This window comes from Dromiciops gliroides, chromosome 6, assembly GCF_019393635.1.
Source record: "Dromiciops gliroides isolate mDroGli1 chromosome 6, mDroGli1.pri, whole genome shotgun sequence".
NCBI lineage: Eukaryota > Metazoa > Chordata > Mammalia > Microbiotheria > Microbiotheriidae > Dromiciops > Dromiciops gliroides.
Genome location: NC_057866.1, coordinates 116743223 through 116770982, shown reverse-complemented (window position 1 = coordinate 116770982; position 27760 = coordinate 116743223). Strand labels below are relative to the sequence as shown.

Here is a 27760-nt window from a genome sequence, read left to right as displayed (position 1 = left end):
CACCAAAAATAAAATTAAAAAAAAAATAAAACATTCATAGTGATCAAAGACAGTAACATTGTCCTGAAGTAGAGGCTATTGTCTTAAAGGACTAGAGCCTTTGAATTTCTGTGAGGCTGATAGCTAGATACCTGAATTGCCTTTCATTGCAATGTATAAGGCAGGATTACTGACTTGGAACTAAACTTCTACTTAAAGGAAAATCAATGGATTACAGAATATGTTATACCATCATAGAAGTATGTAATATCAGCTAGTAAAAGTACTCCAAAAACCATCTTGTCCACATTTGTCTAAACACAAATCTCCTCTTCAATATTCCTTGCATTTGAACACTTCAACCAAGAAGGAGTCTCCCTTGACCTCCTAGTTCATCGCTCTCCTCCATTCTTATGACTCCTACCTTCTTCATACCTTGCATACTGACAAGAATGGGCTTCCTCAATGATCCTGAATTCTGAAATTTTCTTCTCTGATCATAACCTACTGTTTTTCCATCTCTGCTTCTGCCTTACTCTTTCTTAATTTATTATTCATCATCCTCGTGATTTCTAGTCCCTCCACCCCTCTTCTTTCAGTCAATCATCACTGCTCTGGCCACATTCTCCTTCCTTTAGAGTTTTAATCCTACAGTTGGTACCATCACCACTCACAACTAGTGATGGCTTAAGCCTATGATATTCTCACTAGCCTCCTCTATTCCTATTCCCAGACTGCTGAAAAAGGCATATAATCATGTCCATTAGGACTGGGTCCACTATAAATTCATACTATCTAATCGCAACAAGTACCTCAAGGATAGATGGCAATCCTTCGACTATTCTCTGATTGATTCTATAAGATTCCCCATATCATTTGTTCCAAAACATATTAACTTGTACTTGTTCTCTGTTAAGAGTATCTGAGAAAGGGGTGTTCCCTCCACCTTGAAAAGGCAAGCAGCTCTACTAGTATACTAGATCAATTTTTCCTATCTCTTCCAGGAACTTGCCTCTTTGATACTCCATTCCTCCTCATCTTTAATTTCTCTGTATCTCATAGTTCCTTCCCTCCTTCCACAAAACATGCCCAGGCATCCTTTATCCTTTAAAAAAAACCTTTTGAGGGGGCAGCTAGGTGGCTCAGTGGATAAAGCACCGGCCCTGGATTCAAGAAGACCTGAGTTCAAATCTGGCCTCAGACATTTGACACTTACTAGCTTTGTGACGCTGAGCAAGTCACTTAACCCTCAGTGACCTGACCAAAAAAAAAAAAAAAAAAGGAAGAAAAAGAAAAAGAAAGAAAACAAACAACAATTTGATTCTGAGTTTCCCTCAAGTTATTGGCTTGAATTTCAAATTCCTTTCGGATGCCTAGAAAAGTTGTCACCAACACTTCCTCAAATATAACTCAGATGGGGCAGCTAGGTGGCGCAGTGGATAAAGCACCAGTCCTGGATTCAGGAGTACCTGGGTTCGAATCCGGCCTGAGACACTTAACACGTGCTAGCTGTGTGACCCTGGGCAAGTCACTTAACCCCAATTGCCTTACCCAAAAAAAAAATATATATATATATATATATATAACTCAGATTTCATTCCTTTTGCCATATGGCTGCACATCCCTCTACTGAAACGCCTCACTCCAAAGCTACCAATAATTTCTTAACTTCTACATACAAAATCCTTTTCTCAGTCCTCTGTCTACTCGATCACTTTGTAGTTTTTGATACAGTTGATCACACTCTTTAATCCTGAATACATATTGTCACAGATTCCATGACACTGCTATCTCTTGGTCTTCCTGCTGACTGCTCCTAACCTACTGGTTTTTTTCGGTCTCCCTCATTAGATCATCAGGCATCTCCTAAATGTAGATTATCCAAAGTCTTTGTCCTGTGTCCTCTTCTCTTTTATACGTCTACTCTTTCCCTCTCTCATCTCAACTCCTATGTCTTCCATCATCTTCTCTACACAGATAACTCCATAATGCCAATCTTGCATTGCCAACTGCCTCTTAACAATCTCCCACCTGAATCTCTCAGCAGTTCAAATGCAACATGTTGAAAAGAAAATTCATTAGGGTCCTCTATTGGTTATCTTAAACTTCAAATTTTCCTACCCTTGATCCTATCATACTTTCGCAATCACTGTATGACCTTCCCCTCTCCCTCACCCATCCTTTGTAATTCTAAGTTCTTTCTTTTATTTCAAATTCAGCTCTAGGGTAGAAGATGCTGTGGCAACTTCATGTGCACAAGTTTTTGTAATGTGCTGAAATAGAGAATAGATCCATACATCTTCTTGCAAATAGAATTCTCTTTCCACTGAGAAGTTTAGCAGAGCCTATCAGAATCTCTCCAAGTTGCCCTAAAGTCATTTCTTCTTTTGGTTTGGCTCAAGTCATAGGACCCTAGAGAACTGAATAGATATGTTTTCATCCCTCTCCTCTCCTACATAAGATGAGAAATGTTTCAGTTTGTCTCAGGATCAAACCTTTATTGCTGCAAGGGACCTCAGTAATCTTTTAAATCATCACTCCTCTTATTTTATAGATAAGGAAACTGAGTTTCACAGAGATGAAATTCCTTTGTCCAAGGTCAGGTGGACAGAAAGCAGTCAAATTAAGAATCAACCCAACCCATATGATTCCAAACCCAGGGCTCTTGCCACTACATTAGTAAATTTATTACTGTATACCACAGGTGCCAATCCCCAACCAGATTAAAATGTAATTGGAAAATGTTTAACAAGATAAATAAAAATACTATACAACATACATAAAATTAATTTGTGGTTTTCTAAGTCAATGTGTGGTCTACATGTGTTTCTATTTGATTCTTTCTCTAATAATAAATATTTTTATTTATAGTCTTGACCTCCAAATTTTATCCCTCCTTCCCTACCTCCCCTGACCCCTCCTGAGGCAGTAAGCAATCAGATATGGGTTATACATGTTCAATTATATAAAACATTACCATATTAGTCATTTTGTACAAGAAAACTTGAATAAAAGAAAAAATGAAAGAAGGTAAAAAAAATGCTTGAGTCTGTATTCAATCAATATCAGTTTTTTCTTTGGAGGTGGATAGTATGCTTTATCATTAGTCCTTTGAGCTTGTCTTGGATCATTGTATTGCTGAGAATAGTTGTCATTCACAATTCATCAAACATTATTGCTGTCACTGTGCACAACATTCTTCTGGTTCTGCTCACTTCACTATACATCAATTCATACAAGTCTTTCCAGGCCTTTCTGAAATCATCCTGCTTGTCATTTCTTTTAGCACAATGATATTCCATCACTATCAGATACCATAGCTTGTTTAGCCATTCCCCAATTGATGGGCATTCCTTTACTTTCCAATCCTTAGCCACCACAAAAAGAACTGCTATAAATATTTTTGTACAAATATGTCTTTTTCTCTTTTGGGGGGATGTCTTTGCAATAAAAACCTAGCAGTGATATTGCTGGATGAAAGATAAGCACAGTTCTATAGTCTTTTGGGCATAGTTCCAAATTGCTCTCCAGAATGATTGGATCAGTTCACAACTCCACTTACAATGCATTAGCATCCCACCTTTCCCACATTCCCTCCAACATCCATTTATTTCATTATGACTGCACTATCTAAACAACATTTCTTTTGATAATTCCTATCCTGGAACCTACTTCTTACTGTTCAAATCCATAACCAAACATTCAGGAATATGTGAAGCTGCACCATTATTTTAGACTCAAATATCATCAACTAGAGGCCAAAAAACATACAATTCTTGAATTTAACTCATCTGTTTCAAGTGTGAAGAGGCTTCACTATTATCCTGTACTTAATGAATATCAACTTACAGAGAGTCCTGTAATTCTATGCTACATCTAGACAAGCCTAAAGATTTTCCTAAGATGACAACAGAGATATAATTTGTTACTCGGATATTCTGAAAAATTCATAATGTCAACCTTGTTAGCACTCTATCCACTGATGCCTGCCACAACCTCTCCAGGTGTCATAATTACTGTGGCCAATTAACTTACCACCTGGTAGCTATCAGAGACTGATTACCTGACTTAGTACTTCTTTATTACGGACATTAAGTGGAAAACCTCTTACATAACCAGAGTACACACTGACTGGCAAATCCTATGACCGCCATTCATCTAAAGTAAGATCAGTTTGTGATCTTGGATAGCTAGGTTAAGACCTTGGAGTGCCTCTATTATCCTTTAACAAGACAAAAAAAATGCTTCTGCTGTGGTATTAACAGGTAAGAAAAGGAAAGGCCAGATTAGCAAAAGAACTTGTGTAGTGGAGTGGTAAAGTTGAAAATGCTTCTTTCATAGCAGGTTGGCTGTTTCTGCAACTGGACTGCCCAGGCTGCCTAAAACTTTTGAAGTCTTTTACCCTGGGGGAAGTGTGGTTCAAGTTAAATTAAAGTGTACCTAAGAATAGGTCTCTCCACAGACTGTAAGCCTATTATAACCAAAACCATTCTGTTTCTTCACTAAATAGAGAAAACCAGGATAAATCTCTTAGACTTCCAAGAACTAATGGAGGAATCCCAAGGAATTACACCAACACAAATACAAAAAGAAATAAGACTCAAACCATAAGACTTTTGAAGGTGGGAGCTTCCCTTGAATTGTGAACTTGTCCTAATTTGCCAAGTCTACTACTATGGGACTATACACTTGTTCTCCCTTCTTCAAAATTTATTGAGATGCTAACAAGACAATCTATGTCAGGCAATACTCTTATAATGTGAATGAATTAATGCAAAAGCATTTAAGTGATTACTATGTGCTAGGCACTAAACACTGGGTATTTAAACATAAGAAAACAATCCCTCCCTTCAAGGAGTTTATCTTCAAACAGGGGAAATAACACATAAAGGAGGGTTAGGAAGATGTATGTATGTACATATGTATGTATGTATGTATGAATAAATGAATGAATGATTGTGTGTATGTATGCATTCATGTATGTATGTGTGTATGTGGACATACATCTATGTATATATGTTTGTGCATATACACACATATGCACTGTATGTGTTTGTGTATATATTATATATGTAATTGTGTTTACATGTATATGCAGTGGGTTTTGTCACACATGTGTTTATGCATATTCTTGTTCCTAGAATTAGTGTCAATCTACCAATTAGTGGTACTGGAAGAGAATGGAAGCAAATGCCTCTAGTTACTGGCTGGCTAAACCATCACTACTTTTGTGCAAGGGGCAACTAGGTGGCACAGTGGATAAAGCACTGGTCCTGGAGTCAGGAAGACCTAAGTTCAAATCTAATCTCAGATACTAGCTATATGACCCTGGGAAAGTCATTTAACCCCAATTGCCTCAAACATTCAGGGCCATCTCCAGTCATCCTGATGTGTATCTTGCCACTGGACCCAGATGGCTTCAGGGGAGAGAGTGAGGCTGGTGACTTTGCATAGCCCTGCCTCATTTAAATCCAATTCATTGCAAGTTATGATATCACCTCCCAATGTCATGGTCCTCTTTGAGAAGGAAGGACAAACAACAACCACCACCCTTGTGCCTAGTATCTGTCTCTAAGTATAACTATTTCATCATAGGATGTGTGTATCATCTTTACCTCCTACGTTAATGCATATTGGGGACACTAACTTTGCTGTTGCACTTAGCATGGAAATGTGGCTGACCCTATCAAAATACACCTCTCCTTAAACCACGACTCCTTTTTGCTACTTTTCTCTACATGGTTTCTGGAAGATCCTAATCTGCTTCATTATACCAAAGAATTTTTCTCTGTCTCCTGTGTCAGATTTTCTATTGCTCCCACTTCTGGATCTCATACTGATTCTCCCTGTCTTTTGCCTGACAAAGCTACTGTAATAGGGAATAGCTTTCTGATGATGAGCCTCTCAGATTATGGCTAGGCTGATCCTCAGATAATAGACATCAGCCTTTCCAGCTTTCAAGTGATTTTACTCCATAAGTGTCACCTATAGAGAAGGGAGGCTAAAAAGAGGCTTAGAAATTTGTCAAGTGGAACTTCGACTTGGCTTGGCACAGAAGATTGGAATCCTGGCTGTTGACAAAAGCCTTGGCCTACTATCTTAAAGAGTGGATGAAGGGACAAAAGAGAGGTCTTACAGTCAGCTCCTGCTGCCTCTAAGTCACATATAATTTGGTGACTTTGACTCTTTTGTACATGTTTAAGTTTTCTTAGAGGGGAAAAAGTAAGAAATATCACTAACCCAACTTTATTCCCAAGTACTATTTTTATGGTTGTTTTTTCTTAAATACAATAGGTTATGGAACTTTATTGGGTTTGAGTTGAGCCCAAAGACCCAGGGAGGTATTTCATGCATTTAGTATTATTGGAATATCCCAGATAATTTGACAATCACAATTCCAGAGAACTCATTGTGAATCATGTTGGCCACTTCTGCATAGAGGACAGATAAACTCAGAGTGATGATTGAACATCATATATGTGTGTATGTATGTATAAGTATGGATATCTATGTGTGTGTCTGTGTCTATGGGGAGAGAGAAAAAATAAAGAGAGGAAGAGGGAGAAGGAGAGGGAAAAGGGAGAAGGGGAGAGAGAATGAGGATGAGGGAATCTGTTTTGTCTGACTGTGTATGTTTAGAACAGGGATTTTACTTTGAAAGTTTTCTCAATAACATAGGGGGTAGGGTGGGGTGGAAGGGAGATCTTGATAATAAAATAAAACTTACTTTTAAAAAAGTAAATAATAAGGTGTCATCAAGAGCTTAACACATAGATTAATTGTATGTAAGGCAGGTACATGCAAGGGTTTACTCTCTAGCACTAGAAAACTCTGGAAAGATATAGTCCAGTTTGGAACCCTCTTCCCTATAAAAGGTCCCATCTGATCCTAGATGATTTGATAATACTCTGAACTAAACTAGGTCTAGGGGTTTTCTTATGTTGTACCCCACCTCTTAGCTCTGTCCTAATACTAGAATGGACCAGAAAGCATCCAGGTCAATCCAGAGAAGAAGAAAAACCTAATGTAGCAATAAAGTGGCACTTTTAAGACTGAAAATGGGATGAGAAATGGCATAGAAATTGGTATGTCTAGGTTGATTTTCCAAACATTTCAAAATAAAGAGCCTCCTGTAGAAATATTTTGACTTGCTTGCCTAATTTGGGGGAATAATCTGACTGGGGTACTCAATCTGGGACTTTTGACTAACTGGCTGTCTGACTGCCATTAATTTAATGTGGGCCATTTATAAAGTTCCACCACACTGCTCCACTCCCAAAATTGATAAACTAAAGATTAAGAAGCCTCTTAACTAAATAATCAAAGCAGAGTTTATTTATGAGATACAATTTAAAATTATGAATACAGGGAATACAACATGACTGCTCCTGTGGTCTCTTCCCACCTTTTGCGTCTGGAATTTTTTTAATACAACAAGAGCCTTTGCTGCCTCTTGCCGTAGGGTATGTTCCACTTTCACTGCTCAGCTTCTTTCTTCTAACTTTCCTCTTTGTACTGCCACTGCTGAACCCCTGTTTCTCTCTCACCAACCTCTCTTTCCATTCTCCTAGTGCTCCAGTGTCCTTTTCTATTCTGTTCATCTCCTCATCCCCCTTTCTCCATATCGGCCTCCATCCTTTCTTGCTCTTAGCTTTTTCTCCTTCCCCCATCTCTTAGTGCTCCAGCCTTTCTGCTCTCTTAATCTCGTCAACCCCCTTAATCTTGTCCGCTGGCCCCTCTTCCTCTGTTCTAACTCCCAGGTGTGTGTGTGTGTGTGTATATATATATATATATATATATATATATATATATATATATATATATATATATATATTTATATATATATATACACACACACATACATATGTGTATATATATGTATGTATGTATATGTATATATATGTATATGTATATGTATGTATATATATAAAATCACCCCTATTTTTTATATATATATATATATATATATATATATACACACACACACACATATATTTCTTCTCTCCACTCAAATCTTGGGGCTTTTTGCGCCCCCACAGACCAACCTAATCCACCAGCCAGGGCTGCGGCTGGGAGGAGGGGATGCTCAGGTGTCTCATGAGTACCACACCCAGGGCTCCAGGGGCCGTGCCCCCTGCTGTGTGCTCAGGGACCTCTGCATGGGCTATGGCAGAGGCTGACCTGGATGAGCCCGGGATCTCTGGGATAGATCCACTCAGGTTGGAGGGAGCTGGGGGCTTTTTCCCCCCAGCTGTCTGGCCTGGCATCTCATACAGCCCACGGGGCTTTTTGGTTCAGCTGAAGCAGAGGGGGAGGGGCACCAGTACCTCCCACACAGAAGAGACCCTGAGGGCCTAAGGCTTTCTAATCTCAGCCCAAAGGTAGGGTCCCCAAATCAAAATAAATTTCCACACTCCCAAGTCTGAATGAGCCAAGAATCTATGGAATAAACTATCTTTCAATCTATGCCATTTTAACTCTAACAATACCATTTCCCCCCACTCTTACTACTAAAAAATCCCTCTTGGGAATATGTATCTTCACAATCATTTCCCAGAAACAGCAAGCCTGTTATGTTAGAAGCATTCTAGATGCTACAGTTGAAGAAGTTATTTCCTTAATTTGATATATTATGTGCATACTTTGAATGTGGCTTTACCTTACATACCTACAAATGTAAATGACCACTAATGAATATTATAGCTTAAAATGTTATTCACATTATTTTTAATTTTTTTCTTTTAAAATGTTAAAAATCACAAATATAGAACTCTATAAAATATAGGATCTTATATATGTAATCTAATACAATCACCAATTTATGGCTCCACAACCCACACATTTTACTTTAATTTAACTGAAAAATATTTTTTGGATTTTCAGACTTCAGTGGAATTTATAGGTCAATATTATATTACTTCAGGATTCTAGGAGCCCTCTGGTGGCTAAAATAATAAGATGCTTCTACATTCCTATATACTATAATAATTTCCATACTAACCACAGCTTCCCTTTGTGATTTAACTGATTTCAAATTCTGGTAAGACTAGGTGCTCATTAAAAGTTTCTATTAACTTTCCCCTAGTCATAGACTTATAGGTTAACTTTTGTTTAATAACTTTTCTTAGATCTAAAAACCTGATCCAAAGGACTTTCCATTTTAAAATAGGAAAAATTTGATCATATACAAATACATTTAGCCCAAAATTAAACATAAAGTGACTTAGCCATTTACATTTAAATTGGCAGGGAAGGAAATTGGTTTCTTTCACCTTAGTCCATCATTTTAGTTCTCCCTAATATGGAAGTATTTTTAAACCAATTGATGGATTTATGACCTTGGTAACTTATTGCCAAATACTTGGGATGACTTAACACTTCTATAATACCTAAAACCCAAATTATCTATAGCTTAATGATTCAAATTAACACATTTCATTATACTTATAAACAGTCAGGAACTTGCACAGAATCTTAAATCTGAACCATTAGTCAAGGGGGTAATTCCTTTGGATCTATCATTAACTTCTCAGATGACCTAACGAAATCCAGAGGGGACCAAGTTAGCTAAACATGGAAGTTAAAAAGACCTGAATAGAACTTCCATCGACAGAGCCAAGATGATGAAGTAGAGGATGCACTCATCTAAGATCTCCCAACATTCCCCTCCCACCAACTTTAAAATAAAGTCTCAAATTGAACTCTGGAGTGGCAGAGTCAAAATAAAGGTGAAATAAGACATTCTTCCAGACCAAGTCAACTTAGTAGTGTGAGTGAGATTCTCCCTAGTGCTTAGATATAAGTGATAATAAACTACAAATGGTGATTTACTCATGTAGTCTCTTAGAAAGTATGTAACTTGTTCTTAATGCACTCTTAATATTCTTTAGTGACAAGCCAATGCAGTAATATGTTCTCATGTATCAACTTTATAAGTAAATGTTTCTTGATAATTATAACTGATGTCCCTTGATCTTTGTTTAACCACAAGGTACTGAAAATAGCATCTTCTAAACTGAAGGAGCCAATCAACTCCAGAGAAAAAATTACCAATATCAACTGTGCTAAATGAACCTATAGGTCATTGTCACAAACACATATGAGGTCAAAACTTAATGGGTGCAGGACAGTGTGGGACCAATCAGCACTGGAGATGGAAAGAGGTCGAGAGAAAGTCAAGAGAACTTGTAGTGACAAGTGTAACTTGGGGCAAGAAAAAATGTGTACACTCTGTATTTTTTAGTATATGAGCACTTTTAATCTTTTGTATATTTGCGAAGAGTTTGTTTAAGCCATAAGTGGGTCTAAAAACCACTGAGTCCATAGGCTCGGGATCTTTCAGGTCCTACCCCTGACTGACCGGCTTTATCGTGAGACAGGATCCCTCTCTCAATAAACCTAGCTTTCTATGGCTTGGAGACTTTGCTGTTTCTTTTTTTCGTTGGACTTAAAAATTTTCTCAACAGTAGGCTGGAATGAAAGATCCATTCCATGAAGGTGGAGACTCTTTTGGAGTCCACTTGGATGAAACACCAGTGGTCAGACTAGATGGTGATAACAGAAGCAGCAGCAGCAGCAGCTTCAGGAGATCTCAAGTCATAGAGGGTAAGGAGGCCTGAAAACCGGCCAGAAAGAGATTAGATGGGACTCCTGTGTTAGCAGGGAATAGAGGACCAGATACTGTTTGCCAAATCCCAGAGTACAAGCAAGAGTTTTTATGGTGGAAGGGAAAATAGTGAGGAGACATTCAATGCTTGAATTTCACTCACTTCTAAATGGGTACAAAGAGCGCAAATATACATACATAATCAATTGATAATAGAAATCTATCTTGTGCAACAGGGAAGTAGGAAGGGAAAGTGATAAGAGAAAGGGGGGTGGTAAAAGGGAAGGCAGCTAAAAGAAGGCAGTAGTCAGAAGCAAAACAGACTTTAGAGGAGGGGCAGGATAAAAAGAGAGAGAAGGATAAACAGAAGAAAATAGGATGGAGAGAAATGCACAATTAGTAATCATAACTGTGAAAGGTAATGGGATGAACTCACCCATGAAATGGAAGCTGATAGCAGAATGGATAAGAAACCGGAATCCAAAAATATTTTGTTTATAAGAAACACACTTGAAATAAAGAGACACACACAAGGGTTGAAATAAAGGATTGGGGGGGGGGGTGCATCTAGGTGGTGCAGTGGATAAAGCTATGGCCCTGGATTCAGGAGTACCTAAATTCAAATCCGGCCTCAGACACTTGACAGTTACTAGCTGTGTGACCCTGGGCAAGTCACTTAACCCCCATTGCCCTGCAAAAAAAAAAAAAAGAAAGAAAAAGAAAAAGAAATAAAGGATTGGAACAGAATCTATTAAGCTTCAGCTAAGGTAAAAAAAAAAAGCATGGATAGCAATCATAATCTCAGACAAAATAAAAGCAAAAATAGACTCAATTAAAAAGGATAAGCAGGGAAATAGTATAGTGCCAAAAGGCATTTTAGAAAATGAAGTAATATCAGTATTAAATATATATGCACCAAATGATATAATATCAAAATACTTTAAGGAAAGGTTAAATTAATTTCAGGAGTAAAAAGACAGTAAAGCTATGCTAGTGGGGACCTCAAATTTCTCCTCTCCATGCTAGTGTGAGATTTAAAATTGGATATTAGATCATAAATCTCCCCTACTTAACTTTTCCCTTAATTTATCTCCCAGACGAGTAAATGGAAGAAGCTTCTGGTTTTCTAGATAGAGCCTTTATTGTATATAAGGTGTTGTTGATTAGAAGGATAGGAAAATAGAAATACAGTACAAATCGTCTTAAATCTAGGCTTAGTCTATATTCCTTATAAAAACTCACCAAACCAAAAAGGCCACCTTTGGAGTGAGGGAGACCGTCTGTGCCGCGCCGCCAGGAGTCCCGCCAAGCAGGCAAAAAGGCCTACTCTCGTTCTCTCCACCCCGGAAGTCAAAAAACCCGGCAGGCAGTCTGACATGCGCAGCAGGCAGACTGTACCTGGCAGGCAGTCTGACATGCGCAGCAGGCGGACTGTTCATCTCCTCCCCAAAAAGGTGGTCCTTGAAAAACTGGCGTCTTTCAGTTATCCTAACCGACTGTTAAAAACTTTCATATTTTACCACATTTCCCCCCTTTGCTTCCTCAAGAAATGGAATGTTTCCTTGATGGAACAGTAAAAAGAATATAATAACTTTTGCTGACTAATAATATGCGAACAACAATACAGAAAAGGAAGAGAGGAAAGTTTTGTCCAGAGGGGCGATTTTTTTTCTTTCCTCATGAACCAACGCTTTGACATTAGTCTTGCAAAGGGAGAGCCTCTGCAGAGAGTACATGTTACAGATAGTATATAACAGAAAGGAGATAGTAAAAGCTAATAAAGCAAAACAGTTCATATAAAGTCTCTGAGTTCTCTTGTCTTCTTGAAGTGGTAAGATGTCATCAGGAGGAAACTGGATTCTGGTCTGGAAAACTGGATTCTGGACTCTGGTCTGGATTCTGGACTCTGGACTCTGGTCTGGAAAGCTGGATTTCTTCTTTAACTGTTTGAATTGCTGTATTTTTTTTTTTACTAAACCTTAGCATAGCATTTTGCAATCAGTAACACTTTTTACCACCATGTGTCTGGATCAAAGTCAAATTTAGTATGTGTTCATGACACCTGAAAATGTTATGGAAAGGTTATCATACCATATCTCATGGTTCCGAGACAGCCAGTGATTGTGCTAGGCCACAGGTGAGTTCAACTGAGTGAGATAAAAAGATAACCCGGCAGGCAGTCTGACATGCGCAGCAGGCGGACTGTTCATCTCCTCCCCAAAAGGGTGGTCCTTGAAAAACTGGCGTCTTTCAGTTATCCTAACCGACTGTTAAAAACTTTCATATTTTACCACACTAGTTAAATATAACCATAATATATAAATGAGATAGAAGTTAAGGAGATGAATAGAATTTTAGAAAAGTTAGATAGACATCTATAGGAAACTAAATGGGAACATAAAGAAGTATACTTTTGTCCTCAGGTCTACATGACATCTTCGTCAAAAATTACCATGTAATAGGGAATGAAAACCTCACAAATAAATGCAGAAAATCAGAAATATTAAGTCACTTTCAGATCATAATGCAATAAAAATTTTATTCAATAAATATCTGTAGAAGTATATATTGAAAATTATTTGGAAACTAAATAATTTAATCTTAAGAAATGTGTGGTATAAAGGATAGATCATAAAAACAACAAATAATTTTATTAAAGGAGATGACAACAATGAGACAGCATTCCAAAATTTGTGGGATGCATCCAAATCAGTACTTAGGGGAACTTTTGTATCTCTAATTGTGTACATCAATAAAAGAGAGACAGAACAGATCAATGAATTGACATGCAATTTAAAAAATAAAAAACAAACTAAAAATCCCCAATTAAACACTAAATTGGAAATCCTAAAAAATAAAGGTGAATTAATAAAATTAAGTATTGAAATAATACAAATTGAAATAATAAAGAAAACTAGGAGTTGGTTTCTGAAAAAAACCAATAAAATAAATAAACCATTGGTTAATTTGATTTAAAAAGAGAGATAAAACCAAATGACTAGAGTTAAAAATGAAAGGGTGAATATACTACTCATGAAAATGAAATTAAAGCAATCATAAGAAGTTATTTTGCCCAATTTTATGCCAATAAATTTAACAATTTAAGTGAAATGGAAGAATATTTACAAAAATATAAATTGCTTAGATTAGTGGAAAAGGAAATATTTAAATAGACTTATTTTAGAAAAAGAAATTGAGAAAGCCATAAATGAGCCTCCTAAAAAAGTGCCAAGACCAGACAGATTTAAAAGTGAATTCTATCAAACATTTAAAGATCAACTAATTCCAATAATAATTAAATTGTTTCGGATAACAAACAAAGAAAGGATCCTACCAAACTCCTTTTATGAAACAAATATGATATTGATATGTAAACCAGAAAGATTAAAAACAGAGAAAGAAAATTTTAGACCAATTTAATTGATGAATATGGATGCAAAAATCCCAAATAAAATACTAGATAAAACACTACAACAATATATTACAAATATTACAGATTATGACCAAGTGGGATTTATACCAGGATTGCAGGGATGGTTTAACAGGAGGAAAACCAGTAACATAATTGATTATATCAATAATAAAAGCAACAAAAATCATATGATTATATCAACAGGTATAGAAAAAGCTTTTGATAAAATATAATACTCATTTCTATTTTAATAAAAAACACTTGTAAATACAGCTGCAAATGAATTTTTTTCCTTAAATTGATAGAAAGCATTCATGTAAAACTCCTTTGAAAGGAACATGAGTAACCTGGAAATATGTTTTGCATGCCTTCACATGTATAATACACATCAAATTACCTGCCTTCTCAAAGAACAGGGAGTGATACATGACAGAGAAAGAATTTGGAACTCAATTTTTAAATGGATCTTAAAAAATATATAACTGGGAAATAATTAACAAAATAAAATATTTTAATATTTAAAAATACTTGAATAATTTTTAAATGAATTGAGGAGGTTGTACAATTTATGTAATCAAATTAGAGTAAAAGAAATGAGGGGAAACAGATACTAAAAGCTAACCAGAACCCCCTGAATTATATTTTTATGGGTAGACCTGTACCAAAGAGCCAGAATACTTTTTGGTTTTGTTTTTAGTGCAGACCTGAGATTTCATTGCTATATGGAACTTACATCAAGAAGGAATTCTGTGCACAATGTTCTCTTGGTTCTGCTCACTTCACTATACATCAGTTCATACAAGTCTTTCCAGGCCTTTCTGAAGTCATCCTGCTTGTCATTTCTTATAGCACAATAATATTCCATCACCGTCATATACCACAGCTTGTTTAGTCATTCCCCAATTGACAGGGATTCCTTTGATTTCCAATTCTTAGCCACCACATAAAGAACTGCTACAAATATTATTGTATAAATAGGTCTTTTTCTCTTTTGGGGGGGGGGGGCTAAGCTTCATTTATTGAGCACTAACCATATAGACATCATTTTACAGAACACTATGAAGAGTTAAAAAGGAAGTTTGGGGTTAACACTGGAGGGACTTTATGATTCAACCCAATCCCTTTATTTTATCATTAAAAAAAAACACCTGAGACCTGAAGAAGTTATAATTTACCCAAATTTCAACACCTGACAGAGCTGGGATTTGGACACTTCCCCCAACCCTTACTCCAAACCCAATGCTCTTTCCTCATATTATTAAGCCATAGATATTTTGATCTCATGATATTTATTAAGCTTTGAAACAAATACCCAGAGTTCTATGATCAATCAGCTCAAGTGCCTCCTGAGGTAAGATGCAGACCTCAGTGACTTAGGTTAAATACCTTTCTTCATCATGTTTCTCTACACACATTATTGTGATTCAAATCCAAGTAAATCACTCATTACTTCCAATATTCCTTCAAACACAGTTTGAAGTTCTTTGAGAAAGAATTTCAAGAGCTGCTTCATGATGAGCGATTCAATCCTGAAGCCTACATGGGCAAGAAGATATATAAAATATCCTGGTCTAATAATCAGGCTGATTAAGACCAAAACACTGCATGCCAACCTGCTCTGAATAAGCCTTGCCATCAATCAAAGATTTCCATCAGTAAGCCACAATAGTAAAATATCATTGAATTATGCAGCCAAGTTTTCTGACAGTTTCACTATGTACTAAGAAGTACAAAAACAAAATATAAAGCTGAGTGGTTGCTGTTTTTTCGAGAATGTATGAAAAACCCCAGGCCATCGACTAAACTAATGGTCTACAAAGAGGTTATAGTGTCCAATCTTCTTTAGTAGGGCAAGTTATAGACCTAAACATCTGGATTTTATTAAGAACACCATATATCTGCCTTCTTATACTGTGTCATCAGCATCACCTAAAAGTAGAGCCAGTCTTATATATAAGCAAGGTATAATGTTAACTGCATAGTATGATTTGAAGGACACTGGGAGCTCATAATTGAAATATTAATTTTGCACTGGACCATGCCAACCACTCTAGCTTCCTACCTAATGGAGGAATCTTCTTCACAACATCCTCGAAAGACTATCATCTAGTCTGTGCTTCCAATGATGTGGTATTTAATAGTATTTTCGGTGGTGTAGTGGATAAAACACAGGCCTGGAGCCAGAAAGACCTGAGTTCAAATCTAAATTCATACACTTACTAGCTCTGTCTCTGAACAAGTCATATAACCACTCTCTGCCTCAGTTCCCTCAACTGTAAAATACCAATAGCACCTATGTGACAGGGTTGTTATAAGGTTGAATATAAAAAATTTTAAAAGATTGAATTAATATCTAGTAAGTACTTAGCACAGTACCTGACATGTCTGAGATGCTTAATAAATGTTTATTCCCCATATATTGAGCTGAACTCCACCTCCCTATAACTTCTATAATTCTTCAATGTTTTATCCTTTATTGTACTTTTTTGTCCACTCCCACAATTTTATTGGTGAAATATTCAGAGAGGATTATCCCTCTACAAATAAATTCCATTCATTCTGTGGACAAGCATCTCTCATTTAGAATTCTAACAGACAAGTTCATGTTTAAAGATTAACTAAAGGGGGCAGCTAGGTGATGCAGTGGATAAAGCACTGGCCCTGGATTTAGGAGGGCCTGAGTTCAAATCCAGCCTCAGACACTTAACACTTACTAGGTGTGACCTGGGCAAGTCACTTAACCCTCATAGCCTCGCCAAAAAAAAAAAAATTTAGAGAGACAGTATTTACCAGTGTTACCAGTAAAATACAGCACTATCTATCTATCTATGTATCTATCTATGTATCTATCTATCTATCTATGTATCTATCTATCTATCTAAGTTCAATAATGTCAATTTATAGATGAACTAAAGACTTATTGTTAGCAAGGCCTTCCCCTTTTCTGCTACCACTCACAGAAACAGAAAAGAGTTACACATGACTGAGGGAGCTATTGCATTTTTCCTAATTTCATAGTTTGCTACAGGCATAGCATTCATCATCTAGTAGCTAGTTTACTGGCCTTTCTGCATGTATCCACTCTGTATTCTATTGCTGGCCCTACATTCAAAACCTTTCTAGCAGGATAGAACCTTCCAGGACACTTGGGCTTACTTGGTAGAGAATTCAATAATACATGTCATCTACTACACATTACAGTGAGGCATAAGAGTAGAATGGATGGGGGATACTGTCCTATAATCAACCAAAATCTTTTTTTGCATGAAGTTCTGCCAAAGCCATATCTCACTTCTTCCGTGCTTGTACAATTTGATTTACTGGACATTAACTTGGGTTTAAAACATTTATCTTTAACTTCCATCTTCTTGGTTTCAAACCAGTGCATTTAATCTATAAAGATTTATTTCAGTTCTGACTCCTATTTAACACAATTTCTATCTCTCCCCACTTTATGTCATGCACAAATTTAACTAATCTATCATGTGTGTCCTCATTTAAATCCATTAAAAAAAACCACTAGTCCTTGGACGGTACCAAGGACAGAGACTGGTAACAAAAGACTAAAGACTTCTTTTGAGCATTACTTAGTCTCTTTCACATATCCTGGGGGCAGAGTCCAAGGTTCTGAAGATCTTGAAGAGAATTTATAATGTCTCCGTTCATGTTTTCTCTTCTCTAAATTAAACACCCCCAGGCCCTTCTATTGCTTCTTATGTAATATGAACTTACATCTTGTTTAGCTTCCTTTGAACACTACACAGCATCAAGGATGTCATAGATAACTCACATCCTCAGATAATTCAAAACTTTATTTTTAGCCAAGTTTAAAACTCTCCCCACTCATACACTTTCTAATAAAAAGTAGGGAAGTCAAGTGACAAGTATTTCAGGACCATGAAAACTCGTTGAGAATCAAAAGTTCTAGGAGTCTTCTCTACTATCATTTTTTCTCTCATCCTTTCCTCCAATCTCCTTGACAAGGTTAATCACACCTCTATTTGTGCATTTAATTCTACTCCCTTCTGTGTCTTCTGAGTAGCTTGCCTAGCCATGAATCTCTTTCTCTCTCATCTTCTGTCTGCATTTACTTGTTCCTTCATCATCCACTGTCTACAAGGATATTCAGTTCTTCCTCATCCTTAAAAATATATAATTAGACACAGTTTTGCCATGCCCAAAAAACTTTCATCTTCCTTCTTCCCTTTTCTATGACAGACTTCTGGGTAAAAAGTTGAATACAGTCACTGCCTTGTTTTTTTTTTTAATCAAGCAATTTGTCACACAAGCTAGCCTCCCCCACATATGTACCTTTCAAAGTCATCTCTTCTAGACTTAGCACAGGAGACACCATGATTTTTAAAGATGGGATTGATTGGCAACTCTTGCCTATAAGAAGTTCTTAATTATTGTTCCAAAATGAAGAGACTTGTGATTGGTCACAAGGGAGCAGAGGCCCTAATCCCAGTTTTAGAGCCAAAAGGAGTACTAACACTTGAAACTGCAGGAGAACAGGGGACCTAGTGACAGTTCCAGATCCAAGAAGAGTACTAGTACTTGCAGGTAAAGGGGAATAGTGGTGCTTCCCGAGTAAAGACCCGAAGAGCAGTGACAGACCTCTCTCCAGGTAATACCACTTTCAAAGCACCAAAAATGAAATTCCCAAATCCCCATAACTAGCTCTTAAAATGGCAGGAAGCAAAAGCCTGAAGCTTGGTATAGTGCCTCCCCACCTGAAGATGAGCAGAGCCCAACTTTTACAAAAATTTCACAGTGAAAAAAAAATATGCTGAGAAAATGAGCAAACATCAAAATAAGAACCTGAACATTAAAAGTTACTATGGTAACAGGGAAGAACAAGACATTAACCCAGAAGACAACAACTTAGAAAAACAAAGTCTCAAAGAAAAATACTGATTGGACACAAGCCCCAAAAGAATTCATAAAAGAGATAAAGGAAGAGATAAGAGCGATAGAAGAAAAATTTAGAAAAGGAATCAGAGTGATACAAGAGAATTAACAGTTTGGTCAAAGAGGCACAAAAATTACTTAAGAAAATATCACCATAAAAAACAGAATCAACCTAATGGTAAAAGAGGCACAAAAATTCACTGAAAAAACTCTTTTAAAAGAAGAATTGGCCTAATGGGAAAAGACACACAAAAATTCACTGAAAAAAAAGAACTTTTTTAGAAGTAAAATAGGCCAAATGGAAAAGGGGCTACAAAAATCACTGAAGAAAAGAATTCCTTAAAAAGTAGAATTGACCAAATGAAAAAAGGTACCAAAACTTACTGAATAAAATCATTCCTTAAAAATTAGAATTGGGCTAATGAAAGCCAATGACTCAATAAGATATTAAGAAATAATAAAACAAAGTAAAAAGAGTGAAAAATAGAAGAAAATGGGAAATATCTCATTAGGAAAACAACTTAGAAAATAAATGTAGGAAAGAAAATTTATTAATTATTGGACTGCTTGAAATTCATGACATATTTCAAGAAATTATATTTTTTAAAACTGCCCCCAATATCTTAGATCCAGTGGATATAATAGAAATTGGAAGAATCCATCAATCACCTCCTGAAAGCATCCACCAATCACCTCCAAAATGAAAATTCCCAGCAATATTAGAGCCAAATCCCAGAGCTCCAAGGTCAAGGAGAAAATATTGCAAAAAGTCAGAAAGAAACCATTTAAATATCATGGAGCCATGATCAGGACATTGCAGCTTCCATTTAAAGGATAAGAAGGCTCAGAATATAATATTTCAGAAGGCAATTAAGCTAGGATTACACCCAAGAATAATCTACCCAGAAAACTGAGTAAAATGGATATTTAATAAAATGGAGGAGTTCCAAGCATTCTGATAAAAAGACCAGAGCTGAATAGACAATTTTACATTCAAACACAAGATTTAAGAGAAGCATAAAAAGGTAAACATGAATAAGTAATCATAAGAGACTTAATAAGGTTATACTGTTTACATTATTATATAGGAAAATGATACAAGTAACTCCTAAGACCATTATCATTATTAGGGGAGTTAAAAGGAATATGTAAAGATACAAGGCATGAGTATGAGTTATGAGTTCATTATGTTAGGATGATCTCCAAAAAAGGATGCAGGTATGAAATAGGGGGATGTACTGGGAAAAGAGGGAAAGGAGAGGTAGAATGGAACAAATTTTCTCACATAAAGGAGGTTTGCAACGAAGAGTTTTATAGTGGACAGGGAAATGAGGGGTAGAAAGCAATACTTGAATCTTACTCTCATCAAATTTTGTTCAAAGAAGGAAGAATACATATAGACACATAGTTGAGTCTAGAAATCTATCTTACCCAATAGAGAAATAGGAGGGGAAGAGGATAAGAAATATGAGAGGGGTGATAAGGGACAAGGTAGCTTGAGGGAGGAAGTAGTCAAAAGCAAGACCAACTTCTGAGGAGAAACAACATACATACATACATACATACATACATACATACATACATACATACATAGAAGAGAGAGAAGGATAAATAGTAAAAAATGAGCTGGAGGGAAATGCACAGTGATTATAACTGTGAATGCGAATGGGATGAGCTAACCCATGGAACAGAAAGGGATAGCAGAATAGATTTTGAAAACCAAAATCCAGTTATATATTGTGTACAAGAGATAAACTTGGGGCAGAAAGACACACACAGAATTGAAATGAAGGGCTGGAACAGAGTCTATTATGTTTCAGCTAAAGTGAAGAGGATAAGCTCAGCAATTATGATCTCAGGGGAAAAAAAAGCAAAATTGGATCAATTGAAATAAATAATTAGGGAAACTACATTTTGCTAAAATGAAGTAAAATTAATTACAATGAAATAATATTTAAAAATTTACAAGTTTCTCTGGTAAAGGCCTAATTTCTCAACTATATAGAGATATAGTGATAGATAGATAGAGATAGAGATGATAGAGATAGATAGAGATAGAGATATGTCATTCCCTAATTTCTCAACTATATAGGGATCTAAGGATCTGAGCCATATATAGAGATAGAGATAGAGATATGCCATTCCCCACTTAAAAAATGGTCAAAGGATATAAATATACAGTTTTCAGAAGAAGAAATTAAATCTATAGTCATATAAAATTCTCTCCCTCATTATTGATTAGAGAAACACAAATTAAAATAACTCTGAGGTACTACCTCATGTCTATCAGAAATAAGAAATACTGAAAGGAATGAGGGGAAATAGGTACATTAATGAACTGTTGGTAGAATAGTGAATGGTCTAACACTTCTGGAGAACAATCTGGAACCATGCCCAAAGGACTATAAAATTGTGCACCCCCTTTGACCCAGCAATACTACTACTATAGTTACATACGCCAAAGAGATCACAGAAAAAGGAAAAGGACCTATATGTACAAAAATACTACAGCAGCTCTTTTTTGTGATTGCAAAGAATTGGAACTTAAGGGGATGGTCAACTGTGGAATGACATAACAAGTTGTGGCATATGATTGGGATGGAGTACTATTGTGCTTTAAGAAATTACAAAGTTTGGTGATTTTAGAAGAAACATAGCAAAATCTATATGAATTGATGCAAAGAGAAGTGAAAACAACTGGAAAATCATTTTGCACAGTAATAGCAGTGTTATAATGATGATCAACTGTGAAAGATTTAGCTTACTCTGATCAATACTGTGATACAAGATAATTTAAAAGGACTCATGATGGAAAAAAATGCTATCCACCTCCAGAGACAGAACTGATGATCTCTAAGTGTAAATTGAAGTATAATTTTCATGCATTTTTTTACAATACAGCTAATATGAAGATGTATTTTACATGATTTAACATGTATAATTTATATCTTCTTTTCCATCTTGGTGGAAAAGTGTTGGAAAGAGGGAGAAACTCTGGAATTCAAAATTTAAAAAGAAAAAAATGTTAAAAAAGAAATTTTAGAAAAGAAAAAAAAATATGTAACTGAATCCCTGATAACTAAGATCACTGAGAGAATCTATAGAGAGAGGAAAGAAGAGCACACAATACAGATCCCTGAAGTATATTCAGGTTAGGAAACAGGACATGGATGATGATCCAGCAAAGGAAACTGAGTAGGAATGGTCAAATAAGCAGGAGGGGAATAAAGAGAGAACAGAGGCACAAAAACCTAAGGAGGGGAAAGTATCAATAAACACAGATACCTAAACCAAAATATTCTTCTCACCAAAATTACTTTACTTTGGTACATTGCCTGAAATTACCCTAATTAGAGATTGAATGAAATTAACAAGTGTCCTGTTTTAAAAGTATCGCAGGCATGTCAGTCATTCACACATTAGCATGAATAAATTCCAGCTTTATGATTAATATGAATAAATTGTTTATTCCCTCTTAAAACTCAAATGAAATTAGCTACACTGAGATAAGGGGAGTTTTGACCAGGAGAAGTAGATAATTTGAAAGATTCAAAAACTGGCTTAGGGACCACATGAAATATATTCCTGGGCGGGGGTGGGGGTGGGGGGAAGGAGATGATAAGAAGCATAGAAAGAGAAGTAAGAAAATGTGAAAAACAAACCTTAATTTCAAAATTTTAGCTCCACTAATGATGTGTCCCAGAAAGAGGAAGAAAAGAGGAGAGAATTCTTCTTTTCCCCCTCCTCCTCTTCTTTGCACTATATGGTTCTCTGTCCTGTGGATGCAGATCTTAATCCATCATTTTTTATTGAAGTTCAAGTACACTATTAGCTAAATATGTCTTCCTGAAAGCTAAAACTTTCTATTTTATAGCTATTTTCATTATAAGAAAATTATTCAGGAATTCTAAACAAAGAAGCAACATAACAAATAACCTTAGAGGTCTCCATGTCTCTGTCTGGGTCTCTATTTTCCTTCTAGCTTTAAATAAGGGGATCAAAAATTTAGAGCAGAAAAGATCTTAGAAGCCATTTGACCCCCTCATTTGATAGATAAGGAAACTGAGGCTAAGAGAGGGTAGGTGACATTCCCAGAGCCATTCAGCATGTAAGTATCTGAGGAAGGCTTTGAATCTTATCTTCCTGACTCTTGGTCCGGTGCCCTATTTATTGTGTGATGCTACCTATAGAATCCTAAGAGTTATTCATCATTTGTCACTACTAAAGAAGGTGCCTATATATCTAGAAAAGAAGGTTCCACATATGTACATTTTCTTACTTTAGAAAGTTTGGTACAAAGATAAGAGATTCTCTACTACTGCTTATAATATCTCTATCAATAACAGCTTCTTTTCTACCCTAAAAATTATTTTTCACTAAATGTCAGAGCCCAGTAGAGGGCATCCTTCCATTTCAGATGCATGAATCTTTCAAGAAAAGGTGCCTTACTCACAGCTTTTACATTAGATATGAAATAAAAGTAAAACTGTATTTGGGAAGAAAATAACTTTATTAATCTGATTGAGGCTCTTCCTCTCCTATGAATTATAGGGACCATTCCCTAAGTGATGTATGCCAACATTGTGAACAGGCAGTTTTCCAATATAAGCTATTAATAAAACCACATGGGAATGTTTTTTTTTCCAAATTTGTAATAATTAGATAAATTAAAATTGAAACAACTCTGACATTGCTCCTCCCTCTCACCCATCAGATTGACAAAGTTGACCAAAAAAAAGGAAAATGTCAAATTTTGGAAGGACTGTGGGAAAGATATACATTAAGACGTTATTGGTGGAATTGTGAATTGATCCAGTCATTCTAGAGAGCAATTTAGAGCTATGATCAAAAAGTCACTAAAGTGTGTATACCTTTCAACCTGTTAATATTTTTATTAGACCCCAAAAAGATTTTTTAAAAGGCCACCAGCATCCAGATATACAAAATAATTATAGCGGCTCATTTCATAGTATCAAAGAAATAGAAACTAAGAATGCACCCCATAATTGGAGAATAGATTAAGAAATCATGGCATATGAAGGAAATGGAATAATATTGTGCCATGAAAAATGGTGAAAAGGGTTCATTCAAAGAAACTTGTGAAGAATTATATGGAATGATGCAAAGTGAAGTGAGTTTATACAGGAACATCAATGTGAAGACAAACAACTTTGAAAGAATTAAGAACTCTGACCAATGCAGAAGTCCTAAAATGAAGGATGCTATCACAGAAGTAGTATGAATTCAAGATGACACAGAGGTGATGCATTCAAGATGCAAAATGAGACATATATTTTTGAATATGGACAATGTGGGAGTTTGCTTTATTTCACTATGTATTTTTGCTACAAAGGCTTTGTTTCTTTTTAATTTTAAATTGGGGGTGAGTGGGAGTTTTAATAACTCAATTCTTATTCATTCAAAATAAAATGTAATTTTCAGGAGAAGGAAAAACAGAGCTCAGTATGATTCAGTGGGGGGGAAAAATCAAATGCCCATGATTATGCTTTTGGACATTCTGGTGTGTTGGTATTCAGGTTAACTGGGAGATGCGAAGTAGAATTGTGCACATTTTCTCTTACCGAAACTTAATAATGTGTGCAAAGAGAATGATCACAGGCAGAGGGCAATAAAGACATCAACCTGCCTTTTTGCTGCTTGGGCCCATAACATTCTCCTGTCATCCCTCAAACTGAAATGCAAAAAACAGTAATGAAATTGTACCCTGCTGATTTAGTTTCAAAGTATGAAATGTGTATGAAAGAAGGGGGAAAAAAAGACTCTTACAATGAGCAGGAAGCCAGGAAAATTCAAATGCCATGGGGAAGCTTTGACCTGAAATGCTATGGGTGTCAGGCAATGTGATATATTTTCGAGATTATTAAAAATATCCCACTGCCCACCCCCCCCCAACACAAACCCAAAACTAGGGCTGCCACATTCTCCCTGATATTCTACAATTCAAGACTTTCTTAGAGTGACCTTCCTTGTTAAAAAGCAAATAACCTGAAAAAGATTAGACTTTAAACCCTATCAATCATTTACACACTAGTGTAAATGTAGATAGTTTCTTGTAAGCAGATATTGATGTGGAGAGTGGAGAGAGAACCTGAAGATAAAGTAATAGCACGTGAGAAGATAAAAGAGTTTAGGAAAGAGAGTCTAGGGCATCTCAGGACAAAGTTTATCTACTCCATCCCAGTTTTCCCTGGGGCTGGCCCTCCCTAGGAAGACTATATCATCTCTTGGGTGACAAATGCTGTGCTTCAACTTTTCCATCTTTCCTTCTTAGATCTTTTCAGAAGCAGCAAGTTCTCCTCTTATAGAAAGCTAAGATTCTAGATAAGATGAGGGAGCATTTGAAACCATTCTGTAATTCCGTTCAGCCCTGAACACTTTGAATTTGAGCCATATTCATAAAAAGTCCAAAGAGCCAATTGCTAAAATAAAATTAAAAATTCTGAAAATCTAATATCCACCTATTAGTTGGCAAGCTTTCTAAATTTATTATTAATTATCTCTTTCTTCATTCCTACTTTATAATCTCCCTACCCCAAGGGGTTTTTAACAGCCTATTTTTCTTTTAGAGAATTTTAATACACAACAAAAAATGTCTATAAAATAATTAAATAAGATATATGATAACCAATAACTTATAGATTTCCCAAAGTAAAAATATAGATATAAACCTTAACACAATGATTAACATAGTTTTATTGTCTTTATGTCCTTGTCTATTCATTTTTGTACTTGGCATACCTTTGCCATTGTGCTATAGACATTGGGCAACTCCAAAATCTTAGTGAAGCTTTAAAGCTTAGAACTTCACAAAGACTGTTGTGATACCCTGTATAAGAATATTATATTATATGTATATAATATATATAACACTACATATAGTTATGTGTCATAGCTACATGTGTCTATCTATATATGTGTGTATATGCAAGTATATTTGCATATATGTATATAGTTCCGTGTTGTTCATTGCTCTCCAGGCTGCACTCTGAGTTTTTTCTGTCATGTCCCAGAAAGGTCTTCAACCTGGAAACTTACTCCAGCCTGTAAGGAAGATGTCTAAACCATCCATGTCTTTATTCCTCTCCTGCATGCACTCCCCACCTCCTTGTTTCAGCTTCCTTTTAGGTACAGCCTACCCCCATCAGAATTTTAAGTTCCTGGGGGCGTGTTAGGTGATGCAGTGGATAAAGCACTGACCCTGGATTCAGGAGGACCTGAGTTCCAATCTGGCCTCAGACACTTGACACTTACTAGCTGTGTGACCCTGGGCAAGTCACTTAACCCCTCATTGCCCCACAATGAAAACAAACAAAAATTAGGGGAAGCTAGATGGCACAGTGGATAAAGCACTAGCCCTCAAGTCAGAAGGACCTGAGTTCAAATCTGGTCTCAGACGCTTCACACTGACTGTGTAACCCTGGGCAAATCACTTAACCCCAATTGCCACACATGAAAAAGGGGGGAAAAAATCATAAGCTCCTTGAGATTTGGAATTTTTTTCCTTTTGCTTGTATTCATATTCCCAGGCTTAACAAAACACATACCATATAGTAAATGCTTAATAAACATGTGTGAGCTAGTTGACTGATTTCTTCATTCTAAATCACTTAAAATTCATTTTTCTACATCTTATTCTGGATCAGTCATGTTCTAAGTCTGAGGGATACAAGTGGACGGATTATTTGCTCTGGTGATATGTGTAAAATGTCAAGAGAATTGGAGGAAAACTTAGGTGAACCTACTCTGGAGTGCTTATGGGAAGGCATGTACAAGAGTAGCACATGTGAGAGGAAATCAATTAGTTGTCATTCCTATTTTTTATCTCATAGAGAAAAATATTTAAATATCAAAAACATTACCTCCTCCATACTTATCACTTTATAACTCAATAATACCCTATTAGATTGATATAACATCATTTTTTTCAACATTTTGACATTCTAATTGTTTCCAATTCTTTGCAATTACAAATGAAGGCATCATTAGGGCAACTAGGTGGTGCAGTGGATAAAGCACCAGCCCTGGATTCAGGAGGACCTGAGTTCAAATCCGGTCTCAGACACTTGATACTTATTAGCTGTGTGACCCTGGGCAAGCCATTTAACTCTCATTGCCCTGCAAAAAACAAAACAAAACAAAACAAAAACAAATAAAGGCATCATGACTATTTATCCTAATTAAAATCTTAAGGATCTTCTAATTTTGTGTATTTCAGACAAGGATGACAATTTTTTTTCAGGACAATGAGGCTTAAGTGACTTGCCCAGGGTGATACATCTAGTAAGTGTCAAGTGTCTGAGGCCAGATTTGAACTCAGGTTCTCCTGAATCCAAGGTCAGTGTTTTATCCACTGTGCCACCTAGCTGCCCTGGATGATATTTTTAATAAATAATATTTAATTATACTTTTCATAGAGATGGGGATCAAGCATGCTGTATTATTGCCAGGGATGATTATTTCATCGTGCCTGCTTTAATCTTACATCTATTTGTTTCTCATTGCAGAAATGGTCAGATTCAAAAATAGATTTTTAACAAATAGCAATTTTGAAAGTCTGTCCTCTTGAAACCCATTTTATAGCAATTCCACTTGAAGACCATCTTCTTATGCTCCTCAGGGTAGCAACCAGGGCATCAGGTGATAAGCCATAATAAAATCATGTGTGTCTTTTAAATAATGCATCTTTTTTCCCTCACTGAAAAACCATAGTTTTAATATGGTTCTGAAAACTTCCTAAAATGGAGTCATGTCAGCCACCAATCTTGTTCTTTCCTATAAGCAATACATTTCAAAAGGCAATTTCATGCTGACTTTATCTTATTCTCAAGCTT

At 36.1% G+C, this 27760-nt stretch overlaps 1 protein-coding gene across 1 annotated transcript in view; it reads right to left on the bottom strand.

Annotated features, from left to right (window-relative positions):
• The window catches only part of GRXCR1 (glutaredoxin and cysteine rich domain containing 1), a 136736-nt gene that overhangs the window by 23172 nt on the left and 85804 nt on the right, over positions 1 to 27760 (bottom strand). The window lies entirely within an intron of this gene.